The sequence below is a fragment of the Fukomys damarensis genome, unplaced genomic scaffold (assembly GCF_012274545.1).
Source record: "Fukomys damarensis isolate Sample0158 unplaced genomic scaffold, DMR_v1.0_HiC HiC_scaffold_24, whole genome shotgun sequence".
In the NCBI taxonomy this organism is placed as follows: Eukaryota; Metazoa; Chordata; class Mammalia; order Rodentia; family Bathyergidae; genus Fukomys; species Fukomys damarensis.
Genome location: NW_022900936.1, coordinates 10,300,337 through 10,311,960, shown reverse-complemented (window position 1 = coordinate 10,311,960; position 11,624 = coordinate 10,300,337). Strand labels below are relative to the sequence as shown.

The 11,624-nt window shown below is 42.1% G+C and overlaps 1 protein-coding gene and 1 long non-coding RNA gene across 3 annotated transcripts in view; one reads left to right on the top strand and one right to left on the bottom strand.

Moving 5' to 3' along the window:
• The window catches only part of CUNH21orf62 (chromosome unknown C21orf62 homolog), a 38,775-nt gene that overhangs the window by 21,422 nt on the left and 5,729 nt on the right, over positions 1-11,624 (bottom strand). Inside the window, exon 1 of one of the 2 annotated variants that reach the window (XM_010608655.3) lies at positions 1,325-1,551. The exons of the other annotated variant lie outside the window; for it this stretch is intronic. The gene's annotated coding sequence lies outside the window, so the exon portion shown is untranslated. Of the gene's footprint in view, positions 1-1,324; positions 1,552-11,624 lie in introns of those variants that run through there. 2 annotated transcript variants of the gene reach the window in all.
• Positions 1,903-6,079, top strand: LOC104851456. Its single transcript, XR_777227.3, has 3 exons — positions 1,903-3,857; positions 4,026-4,074; positions 4,401-6,079. It is a non-coding gene; the product is annotated as an uncharacterized LOC104851456 (long non-coding RNA).

The window sequence follows — 11,624 nt, the reverse complement described above, 5'->3', positions numbered from 1 at the left end:
GACAGGGTCTTCCTAAGTCTCTAAACTGCCCAGGCTGTACTCTAATTTGCAATCCTCCTGCCTCAGCCTACCAGAGTGCTGGGATTATAGGCATGCACCACATTCAGCTGGCTGCTGGATTTCAAAAGCTGATCATACATAAGATTCAGGCAATGAAAAACTGGCATGGTAAAGACAGTTGGGAAATCTAAGTCAGCTGTTGAAAAACACTGATTTTCATAAACACTTTATTGAAATTGTTATTTTCAGAAAATGCCCACTTTCTGTCACAAAAAATAATTAATGAAAAATCTTGTTTTTCTTCCAAACATATTGCATTATTCACTTTTTTTAAAAAGGAAAAACTTCTCAAGGATCACTCTTTTTATAAAAATTTTTCAAACAAAGTTTTTTTTTTAGTATTTTAAAAGAAGAGCATTTTCATAAATATTGTACAAAATGCGTTTAAAACATTTCTCTCTCCAAAATATACCAACATATTTTTTGCTGAAAAGTATCTTAAAACATGCCTAAGAATAAAACTTATACAGGGCTGTGTATGATCTGAGTTCTGGAACAAAAACATCATTTTTATCTTTATTATTCATTATTTATCATTTTTACTTAAATAAAAGTGACAATTTTTTCAGCTTTTGAACAAAATGATGATTTTTTTTAAAAAAGTTAACTCTCCAGTCCAAATGTTAATGTTCATCTAAACTTCTTGTTTTCCCTTATTTGCTTAACATTTTTTAATGAGTAAACTCTGTAAAGCTTACTGTGTAAATAGGCAGTAAATATATTATTAAAAGACGTAAAGAGAGGGGAAAAAATCAATATAAGATGTACTTTGAGAGTTCTTAGTTTTTTTTTCTTTATAGTCCTGATAAGAAAGAGATGTGACAAAATTTTTTCATTTAATTATTAATTTAACATTGAAGACTAACCAAGAGTATAGTTAGATGTTTTAAAATAGAAACAAGAAGCTCAGACTCCATGGAGAGATCTGTTATATTTGCTTTGAGTTTACCTATTTAGGGACTAAATGAAAAGACCGTTTCATTCTTTGCTTAATGATCTGAAAAACGTTTCCTTTTAAAGGAAGAATCTTAGCAAAAAAGCAGTTCATGTATTTGGAATCATAAAAATGAGTTTCATGCAACCACCGCCCTTATGTGTACATTGTGTCTGGGAAATACAAAAGCGACAAGGCAAGGGCCTGACAGTGGCTCTTCACGGTGTCTCAGAACTTTCCTGCCATGCAGCAGCAATCCCGCAGCTACTAAAAGCTGTCTGTTAAAGTATACACTTTTTTTTTCTAAAGAAGAGCAGAGAAATTACTTACACCTTGGATGTTCTATCGCGGAGAGCCTTCCCTTTCCGCTCTGCAGGCCTCTGCCTGGCCACTGATCCCTCACCCTGGCTCGACAGCTGGTTTAATCTGCAAGCCAGGATGGAACACAGGGTCTTGCACTTGTTTTTTTTCCGTTTTTCTGAGGGCCTAGAGGCCTGGCCATTTCCATGGCAACCAGGAGGAAGCTGCCGGCCTACCAGTTTCATCAATCACACAGCAGGAGAGAACCTGCTGACCATCTTTTGGGGCTTTAAACTGGGTCTTTTCCAGAAAAAAAGGGAGAAGATCACTGCTGTATGCTGACCCTAAAGGACTGACACAAATGGAAGAAATTCTACTTTAGCAGGAAATTAAATGGATTAGAAGTGGACTATTGAGACTCCTTGATACTTTCAGTTCCATGACTCTTCCCATTCTTTCTGGCCTGATAAATTGTTACTTCTGGTCAGTGCCTGTGCTAGTATAAAAAGTGTCCTGAATTTGTTCTAGAAAAAAAAAAAAGGAGTCATTTCAACTTCAGAGATGTAGTTCTGTTCTTTTTTAGTTCATTTTTTAAAAATGTTAACAGCCACAAAACAAATAGGTAAAAAAATAAGTATTCTGTATACATTAGTCTATTTGGGCTGATACAACAAGCTATCATAAACTGGGTGGCTTAAGACACATTTATTTCTCAACATTTTGGAGGCTTAGAAATCCAAGATCAAGGCTCCAGCTGATTTGGTATCCAAGAGGGCCCATTTCATAGACAGCGCCTCCTAGCTGTGTCCTCACATGGTGAAAGAGAGAAAACACTCTTCTCTTCAGTACCTTCCAAGGTCACTAATCCCATTCATGAGAGCCCCACCCTTGTGATCTACTCACCCTCCCCACGTTCCCACAGTGAAGATTAAATTTCAACTTGTGAATTCGGGGGGGGACGGACCCAAAATCCAGTCTTTAGCAACTAATAAGTGCTTACTTGTAAATTTGGGCCTAATGGCATGGATTATGGAGATGGAATACAGTCTTGCCAGCCAAAAACACTAGGAGATTAGGACAATTGAAATCTTTACTTGGATATAGATTATCCAATATTCTGTAGAAAAGAGCACCTCTCTAGGGAAATTCATTCATTCATTCATTCTTCAGTTAGTGAATCCTTACCAGACACGTGCACTGTGCTGGGAGACTTAAGGGACACAGACATGAATGTCATGGTTCTTGTCTTCAAGGAAGTTCTATCTCAGAAAGGGTGGTTATGTAAGCTCTTTGCAGGACCTGAGTGAAGAGAGGTACAATTCATGGAAGTCTCTGAGAAGGTGGGGCTACCTTCTGCCTGGGAGATTGGGGAAATCTTTTGAAGAGCAGCAGCATTTGATCTGGGCCCTAAAGGCCAGCTAGGACTTGAATGGGTCACACGTAGGGGAAAAGGGGGACAGTGCCTCATGGAGTGATTCTGTAACAATGAGAAATGAGAACTGATAAAGAAGTTCTTCCTTTTCAGGCCCAGACAACACTGACACGAATGGCTTTCCAGGTGGCCCTGGGCATCACAGAACTCAAACAATTAAGGAGATTGTTGGAGCAAAGATTTGGAGGCAGAAGAGGGCCAGGTCTAGTCGCTTTTTAGAAAGTCAATGAATCATGATCAGGACAAAGGACAGAGAGAATTTTTTCTAGTTGGTGTGTAGTTTCTCAAGGATACAAGAAAAGTAAAATATGGACCTTGATTCAGTCATGATTCTGCTAAGCTTTTGCATATTATTTAAACTTTATGGGATCCATTTGTCTTGTCTATAGAGTGGAGATGATAATATTTTGCTGAAAAGCCAAGGTGAAGACCCAGGGAATAATATATTCAGACTGATCCCTGGATGAGGGAGGGAAAGGCTGGCCAGCCACATACCAAGTTCCTCAAGTTTATGGCGCGATTTCACTAACACAACGGCCTGGTATACTCAACCTTTGTTCCGACACCTTCCTCCACTCCAGAGACCGGAGAGTTGCAACGCTCAATTGAACCAGAGTGTCTTGCAGCTGGGGTCCCACATTTGATTTAAGTATCATTAATCACTTCTACTTGCTTTGGAACTGACTTCTTGGAGAGAAGACCATGAGGAAGGAATGGGAACTAAGATAAGTGGGGAGAGAGAGAACGGTCCTGGCCTCTCTTTTCCGGTAGGGGTCTCAGCAACAGAAACAGGTCTCGGAAGTAGCCACAATCGAGGCGGCTTTCTGATTGAGTTGCCTCCTGGTGGTGACAGATGTGGCATGAGCCTCACGCTGAGAACCCTGGCAGGAGAATCCAGCCTCTCATTCAGCACATTTCTGATTGCTCAAGAGGCAGCAGCTCCCGCGATGGCCTCATTCTGTGGTGACTTTCAGAGTTCATAAGTCCATTTCTTGAGGCCTCCCAATGACTCATGAGGACCGTACCACTATTTTACATGCCTAGTTGTTTAAAATCAGCTAGTGTGGGCTCTGTTGTCTGCAATGAAGGGCCTTAAATGACATATCAGTGACCAGTTCTGGCCAATAAAAGGTAAGGGGGATTTCTGGTACTGCCTCATTCTCGTCTTTATATTATGAATGAACTAAGATACATGACATGATATATTTAACATGCATGGGACACAAAGAAGACATTCAACAATGGTAGCTAAAATCATGTTACTCGTCTCTCTGTGTTTATGACCCCCATATCTTCCAGGACTCTGCCGAGTAGGACACTGTGTTGAAGGCAGACCGTGAAGAGGCAGGTAACTGTCTGGACTCAGGGGCCAAGTAAACAGCTGATGATAAAATACGGCGGGGGGCTCTGTGTGGCAATGTTGAACATTTACCCGAGATTTTATGTCTCCCTGTCCTTTTAAATCATTTGCTTCCATTTACTTTGCTCTGTGCACTAGCCAGGGCATATAGTTTAAATCAATTCAGCAAAAAACAAGCACTGGGAAGACTTAAAGCCACACCCTAGACTGCCTCTCTGATTCTATTGCAGTCTGTGAGTGGTGAATGAATGTTTGTGCGCCCTGTGGTTGAAATCTGGTTTTGTGCTGCATTAATTTTATTCTCCTTCTCTCAGTAGATGGCAAAAGCGAGCAGGCTCCTTACAGCACATGCAAATCACACCCAGTGTGTGAAGTAGAAGCGAAACCAATACCCACCTCCCCAGGGCCCCTTGCATGAATGGCTGGTAAGTCTGCACTGAAGCAGTTTAGCAACTGCTTTGTGTGTAATTTGTGTTCTAGTTCCCTAAAATCAATCATCTCAAGGCCTCAGATTCCGTCTCCCATACCCATGCTGATGGATTCTCATCCAAAATCTGCCCTACTATCCCCTCACTGCCTCCAAATCACTATCAGAATATTTTTCTATTCCTCACCTACTTTCTCAGTCCATCTGTTGGAATCTTCTATTGCTGTTTCTTCTACCCTGGGCCCTTTGGGAGCCATCGCAGGATTTCCCTGTCCTTTCCTTCCCCTTCTTGGGTGACAGCAGGCTTAGTTTTCTCAACTCACTACAGGATGCAACATTCATGTCCTCACCTAGTGGCCTGGGTCTGCTTAGGCCTCTCCCTCAGCACAGGTCTCTGGACTTCACCTTCCTTCCTTATCCCTGCTCTACTCTGTTCTCATGGAAACTTCTAGAAACTAGTGCCTCCGCTTTTCCCTTTTCTGTCCTATCCACCCTTGACTCTGTGCCAGCCTCACCTTTCCAGATGACTCAACCTGGCCTCTTTGCTCAGTGCTTCATTCCAGGTTTCCCTGGGTCACCTCTAGCATCTGCTTTCTCCAAACCACACTTACGGCACAGGCCCTTGTGGAGAAAGTATAAAGAACTAAAAGTTTCTACTGTTCAGCTTCATATGAGCTCCTACCTCTATCCCACTTTTTTCAGTGAGCACTTTCTCAGTGGCTTTGATGACTTCTCTACTTGAATCAAACCCTTGGTCCTCTCACAGCATTGCCATTCTTTGAAGAAGGCCTTGCATCTGAGAGAGGCCAGAAACCTTTCCTGGACCTTCTCACCATCCTGCTCACCCCAACATGCTTCTCCTTCAACAACAGGCATCTCAGATCAAGCGTATGACAGTGAAGTTTGTCAACTTGATTGTTCTGGGAGATTCCTAGGGGATTTGTAGTGAAGCACACTCTTGGAAGTGGCTGGGTGGGTCACGAAGGCAAGACCTTTGAGTCTATATCCCTGGCCTCTTCCTTTCTGGTGATGTTCCCTGTTCTGCTTCCTGATTGCCATGAACTGAGCAGTTTCCCTTCACTATGTCTTTCCACCCCATGATGTTCCTACTTTGGATCCAGCAGACCATGGACTGAATCTCCCGAAACTGTGAGCCAAATAAATCTCTCCTCCTTTGAATTGCAGGTAAGTATTTTGTACCCACAGTGAGAACTGATTAACACAGAATATCTCTCAATGCACCATTTCTGACCCTTTCAGCCACACTAGCTGCCCCTGTGATGATTAGCTATATGATGGGTCTGAGAAGCTGCACGTAGTAGCAACCTGCAAGTTCGTCATGCCCCCTACCCTAAGGCTTCTCTGTGATGAGAGACACCCCATATGCATCCTTGAAATCCTCACAAGTACAACCTGGAGGTATTGGGAACTATTAGAGTTTAGATCTAAAATGTTCCCCTAAGTCTCATGTTTGGAGGTGAGGACTGGTCAGAGAGACTGGGTCACAGGAGGCGTGACCTGGAAGGATGTATTCTCATCTCTGGCTCCTCTCTTCAGTCTCTGCTTCCTGACCACTATGTAGTGGACATCTTTCCTCCTTTATGCCATCCTACTATGCCACTTCTGCCTTGGAGCCCGCCAACCATGGATGGTATCCATGGAAACTGTGAGCCTCAATAAACCTGTTTTCCTTTTAAGTTACTGGTATTGGGTATTTTTGTCCCAGCCATGGGAAAATAAATAATACAGGGATTTAATTCTTCAGTAGAGTGAACTTTTGACCACTGGGGATTTAAACTGGCAGATAAGTGCATCTTCCTTTCTCACTCCAGACAGGAAGTAATGAGATATGTGTTATGTGGTTTCTTGTGTGGCTCATGGGATTAAGCACGTCAGTTATGTACCTTATGGTGTTTCTTACTACTTCACTTCTCTTTCCCTGATGTTTCTTGTGACCTCAATTCCCCGTAAAGTACACACACACACACACACACACACACACACACACACATATACTATATTATCTTTTTTTCTGTTTAGCTGTCTGGGGAAATCAAGCTAAGACACAATCTTTATTCTTTCCAGATTCTAAAATAAATCCTTCCACCTGTGAGCTAAAATCTAGCCCTTGCCAGTTCCTAAGAGACTTTATTCTCTAATGATAGCCTCATCTCTTCCAGTAAATGGAATTTTGGTAGTTTTATGGAATGTATCCTAAGTGCATAAAAAAAATCCCACTTTTTGGAGCACATCTCATAGGTGGTTACCTCCGTAAAATGGAGAGAACCAGATGTGAAGCATCACAGTGACATTTCCTGTCCTTGTGATGACTTTCCAAAGCCCTACAGTAATTTGGCATTGAATACAACCTTCATAGCAACATTCTCCATGAGGTTAACTGGATCCGTGAAGCAGCAGAGTCCCTGTCCCTCCATGGTGGTTACAGCACATCCAGTGCTTAGGAGAGAATAACAAAGGCTTGATATGATACAGATGTTGGGCAGCTGGCTGGCCTCATTCTCCAAATAAGTGATTCACTGCTTCATAGCCATTTCTTAGCTGATGTGATTCCAGTATGAGTCTTGGCAAAATTCACAAATTACTGCATGTCTTGGATTGTGGGAATCGACGACAAGTGGTAAGAACCAAGAGCATTAAAACCCATAAATCCCAGGCATCTACTGTACTTTCTCTCTCTGAAGCTCTACTATCTGGACCTTGAACTTCAGAGGTAGACAGCTTCCCCACCCCCAAACCAGCATACCCTCACTTGAATCTAGTGCCACTCAGCTAGAACCTCATTCTACTGAAACTAAGATTTGTTTTCCAAATCTTGTGGTTCTCTGTAAGACTTGATCTGCTTCCCTCCTCAGTAGTTCTTGACTATTAGGTAAACTTTGCTTGGTTCCTCATGGTCATTCATGAGCCTGTGACTTGGGGGGACTGTTGATCTTATTTTATTGATCACACCAGCCCCTCTCCTTTTTGGCACCTCTTCCTCTTTCCTTTGGGCACTACCTAGAGTGCAGTAATTGGCTTTGGTCGCTTCATGAGTTCTAGTCCCTGTCTCAACTACAATGAGGTCACTTATATGTGAAGAACAAACTCAGTGTCCATTCTTAGAGATAGGAAGGGTTATCTTCTTGATACTTGATGATCCATCTTCAAATTGAATATGTTTAGGGATGAATGAAAAGCTTAACTCTTTCACAACAGCTTTTTTCACTTTGGGAGAATTTTGCTATGTAAAATGATTTCTTATAAATGGCTGAATCTGTCTCCTGATGATTTTGAGACATGGATTATTTTTCTGCCTCTGAAATAGCACTGAAAGAAAACCTTCACTCTTCTTTCTGCTGGTCCTAATCAATACTCTGTTGGCTCATATTAAAGCTTCTTTTAGTCACTCTGAGCCCTGTTCTCAAAACATTTCAATTTTCCTTTCTCTTTTAATCCATGGAGGAAGCAAAGTCACCAGATGTTTTGAAATCTCTCCCACAGAAATAGGGAGGTTGAAGCATTAAATATTGTAGAAATAATAACATGTCAAATTAAGTTATAGAGCTAATGCAATGGTGATTTTAGAAATTCCCCACTGATTTTTTCCCCCAAAAGAATTCACACAAGTATTCTAAAGTGCAGTTGAGATAATGAAGGAGGAATATTCCAAAAATGAATAATGATAAGGGGAGGTTAGTCATGTCGGTTTAAAAAACAAACAAAGAAAGTGATAATTATTAAAATAATATGGTTCTGACATGGCTATAGATAGGCAACTCAGTGGGTGAATTGTGTAGTATAAGCAACCCAGAAGTATAGTTAAATATAAAAATTTAGTATCTAAAATATCAATGAGAAGATTAGGGATTACACAGCCATGATTCCGAAATCACTGGCTTTGAATTTGAAAAAAAAAATCTAAATAGAGATTGACGCAGTGTATTGAGTGAAGTCCATATGGACTTAGTGAATTAAAAAACAGAAAAGTAAGGAAATTAACTGAATGGTCAGATCTCTAGAACACTTAGAAATTTAAAATAACAAGAAATCGATGATGTGGTCACTTTGAAAAGGAGTCTGGCGAGTCCTCAAAGAGTGAAGCAAAGTATTATCATATGTCAGGTAGGTACCACTGTCGGAGATTTCTGTCATCAGCTTTCCGTCCCCACCTGCCCAGGGTAGGTCGCAGACCTGAGAAAAAGATACACTAGGAGACGGAACTAGGAGAGAAAGCGGCGCCAGGACGACCAATGCCGGTGCACCCGACAAAGGCGCTGGGCAGTCCCAGGCACTGACTTTTATTGGCAATCAGGTGGGGAAAAGGCCGTGTGTGGTTTCTATGGAAATTAATGTAAATGAGGCTCATAAAGGACAAGACAGAGCATTCTCGAATTAGGAACAGAACAGACAGAATATATGATTGTAATTAGAACATTGTCCTTCTAGCCTGAGGTTTTAGTCTTGGGAACGGAATCTGGGTGAGAGCTACTCTGACCTCGGCACATAGGCTTCAGCCAGACTTACTTCTCTAAACAAGCCAGTTGTAGGGTTCACTCTCACAGCCTGCCTTGGGAATAATCAGTGTTGCAGTGCTCTGCATACCGCTGTGAGGTAGGTACCCAGCATAAATGAAAATGTGTGTTCATGCAAAAACTTGTATGCAAGTGTTCATAGCATAATTCAGAATGCCCCCCCCATGAAGACAACCTGTGTCTTTCAACCAACAAATGGATAAATAAAATGTGACATTTCCACAATGAAAGGTTTTCCAGCAATGCAAAGCAACAAAGTACCGACTCACGCTGTTACATGGCCAACCCTCAAAACACCCTCCAAGTGAAAGAAGCCTGTCTGGAAACAGCAGATGTGTTACAGCTGCATTCATATGAAATATCCAGAGCAGGACAATTCAAAGACATAGAGAGAGATCGGACAAGAAATTAGGGGGTGGTGGTGAGCTAGCCAGTGCCGTCTAATGGGAATGGGATTTGGAAGTAACAAAAGGTTCTAAAATTGCAAATATTCTAAAACCATTTGATTTACACTTTTACATGGATAAGTTGTGTAGTGTATACAATTTTATCTTCATATTTGTTAAAAAAAGAAATAATGGAAGAACTCCGAGTGGAAATGTATTAACCAAATTCTCAAGATACACAGGAATATAGGAAGAGATATTTTTATGCGAGATTGGCTCATATGATTGTGGAGGTCCAGAAGTCCCCCTCCCCAAACTGTCACCTGTAATCTGGAGGCCTGGGAAAACTGGCAGCGTAGTTCCAGTCTAATCCTGAAGTCTTAGGAACCAGCAGAGCCCAGAAGACAAGGCTAGGTCTAAATCCAAAGGCCCAGGAGCTAGAAGTACTAGTGTCTGAGGGCAAAGGAAGACGGATATAGGCTGTAGTTTGCAGCTTAATTGTTCCCTAAGGCCTGTATGTTAAAGGTGTAGACCCATCTTGGTGCTATTGGGAGGCAGAAAAACCCTTAAGAGGTGGGGCGTAGCGGAAGATCTATGGGTCATTGGGCCATGGGTTTGAGGGGATAAGGAAACCTGGACCCTGGCCTTCCTTCTTCTCTTTTTTGCCTCCTGGCTGTCCATGAGGTGAGCGACTTTGCTTTGCCACCTATCCCTGCCATGATGTGCTGTCTCAATGGGGCCAATTTACCATGGACCAAAACCTCCAAAGCAGTGAGCAAAAATAAACCTTTTCTCTTGATTATCTCAGGTACTTGCTACAGTAACAGAAAAATAACACAATGCCCAGCTCAAGTAGAAAGAGCAAACTTGACCCTCCTTCACCAACCAGTGGCTTATTAACCCTTACTGTGCAAGGAGCCCAGTTTGCAAGATATGTATCCTATAAGGAGGGGACTCACAGAAGGTCTGGAAGATGGATTGGCTGGGATATTTGAACAAGCAGTGTAATAGGAAAGTTAGATTTATGTGTCCATGTAGAGAGCCAGGAATTAGGGAGTTTCTGGCTCTGTTTGAGAATCTTCCCCAAACCTGTACATTTGGCTAAGCACGGTATGTTTTAGGGCATCAGCCAGATAGTCAGAGAGGGTGTTGGCCCAGAGGGCCATGACAGTGCACAGTAAAGACTGGGGCTCCATCCCCAGGGTGTCTGCCTGGGAACCTAGCATGAGGGGCTGCTCCAACTTAAGGATCCCTTCCCTCACTTATGCCCCACATTTCCAGTTACTCTGTGTCCTTGTCTAGTTAAATACCCACTTCTAGGTAACCGCCCAAATCCAAGTCTTGGGTTCAAAGTAGAGCTGACTGGGCAACTTCCCCATCTCCCAGCAGACCAGCAGCTTTCTGACTAACTACGCCACCTACTGGTGACCCTCGGTTCTCACAAAGTCCAAACCGTTAACTAAGAGCAAACGCTGATACTCTATCTTACTGCTACCACAAGTTTCAAACTGGTAGCAAAGAACTAACAGAGGTGCTACCCATGAAACAAAAAAATACTGCTTTTGCTCTAAACTAGACACTTACATGATACAAACAGAAACAAAACCCAGCTTCTTGTCAGGTGATGGTGGTGGGACAAGAAGGCAGTGCTAAGTCCAACGGGCCACCTTATTCATCCTCTTCCTGATTCTGCTTATTTTCTCCCTAACATGTAACCTTCAGAGCAAAGATTTAGTGGTCAGGTATGAATCTTTAGAGTTTATTGTGAGATTAAGTTGCAGTTCATTAATCTACCACTTGTGTGACTTGTCCAAAATAACCCGGCAAATAATTTGCCCCAAATAATTGAATTTTTACAAATTTGTGGAAACCTACTGGCTTTAGGCAGTGGAACATTTGCAGCAATTCTTCTATTTGGTTCATTAGAAATGACATTGAAGGTCAAGATTCACAGGATTTAAAAAGGATCAACTCTCAAGCTGGGCGTGGTGGCACACACCTATAATCTCAGAATTTGAGAGGCTGAGGCAGGAGGATTGCAGCCAGTTAGAGGCTAGCCTGGACTACATAGTGAGACCCTGTCTCAAGAAAAAAAAAGCTGGGCCAGGGGTTTAGCACAGCGGTGCTGCCTCCTGCCTCTCAAGAAGAAGGACCTGAATTCAATTCCTGGTACAAAAAAAAAAAAAAAAAGAT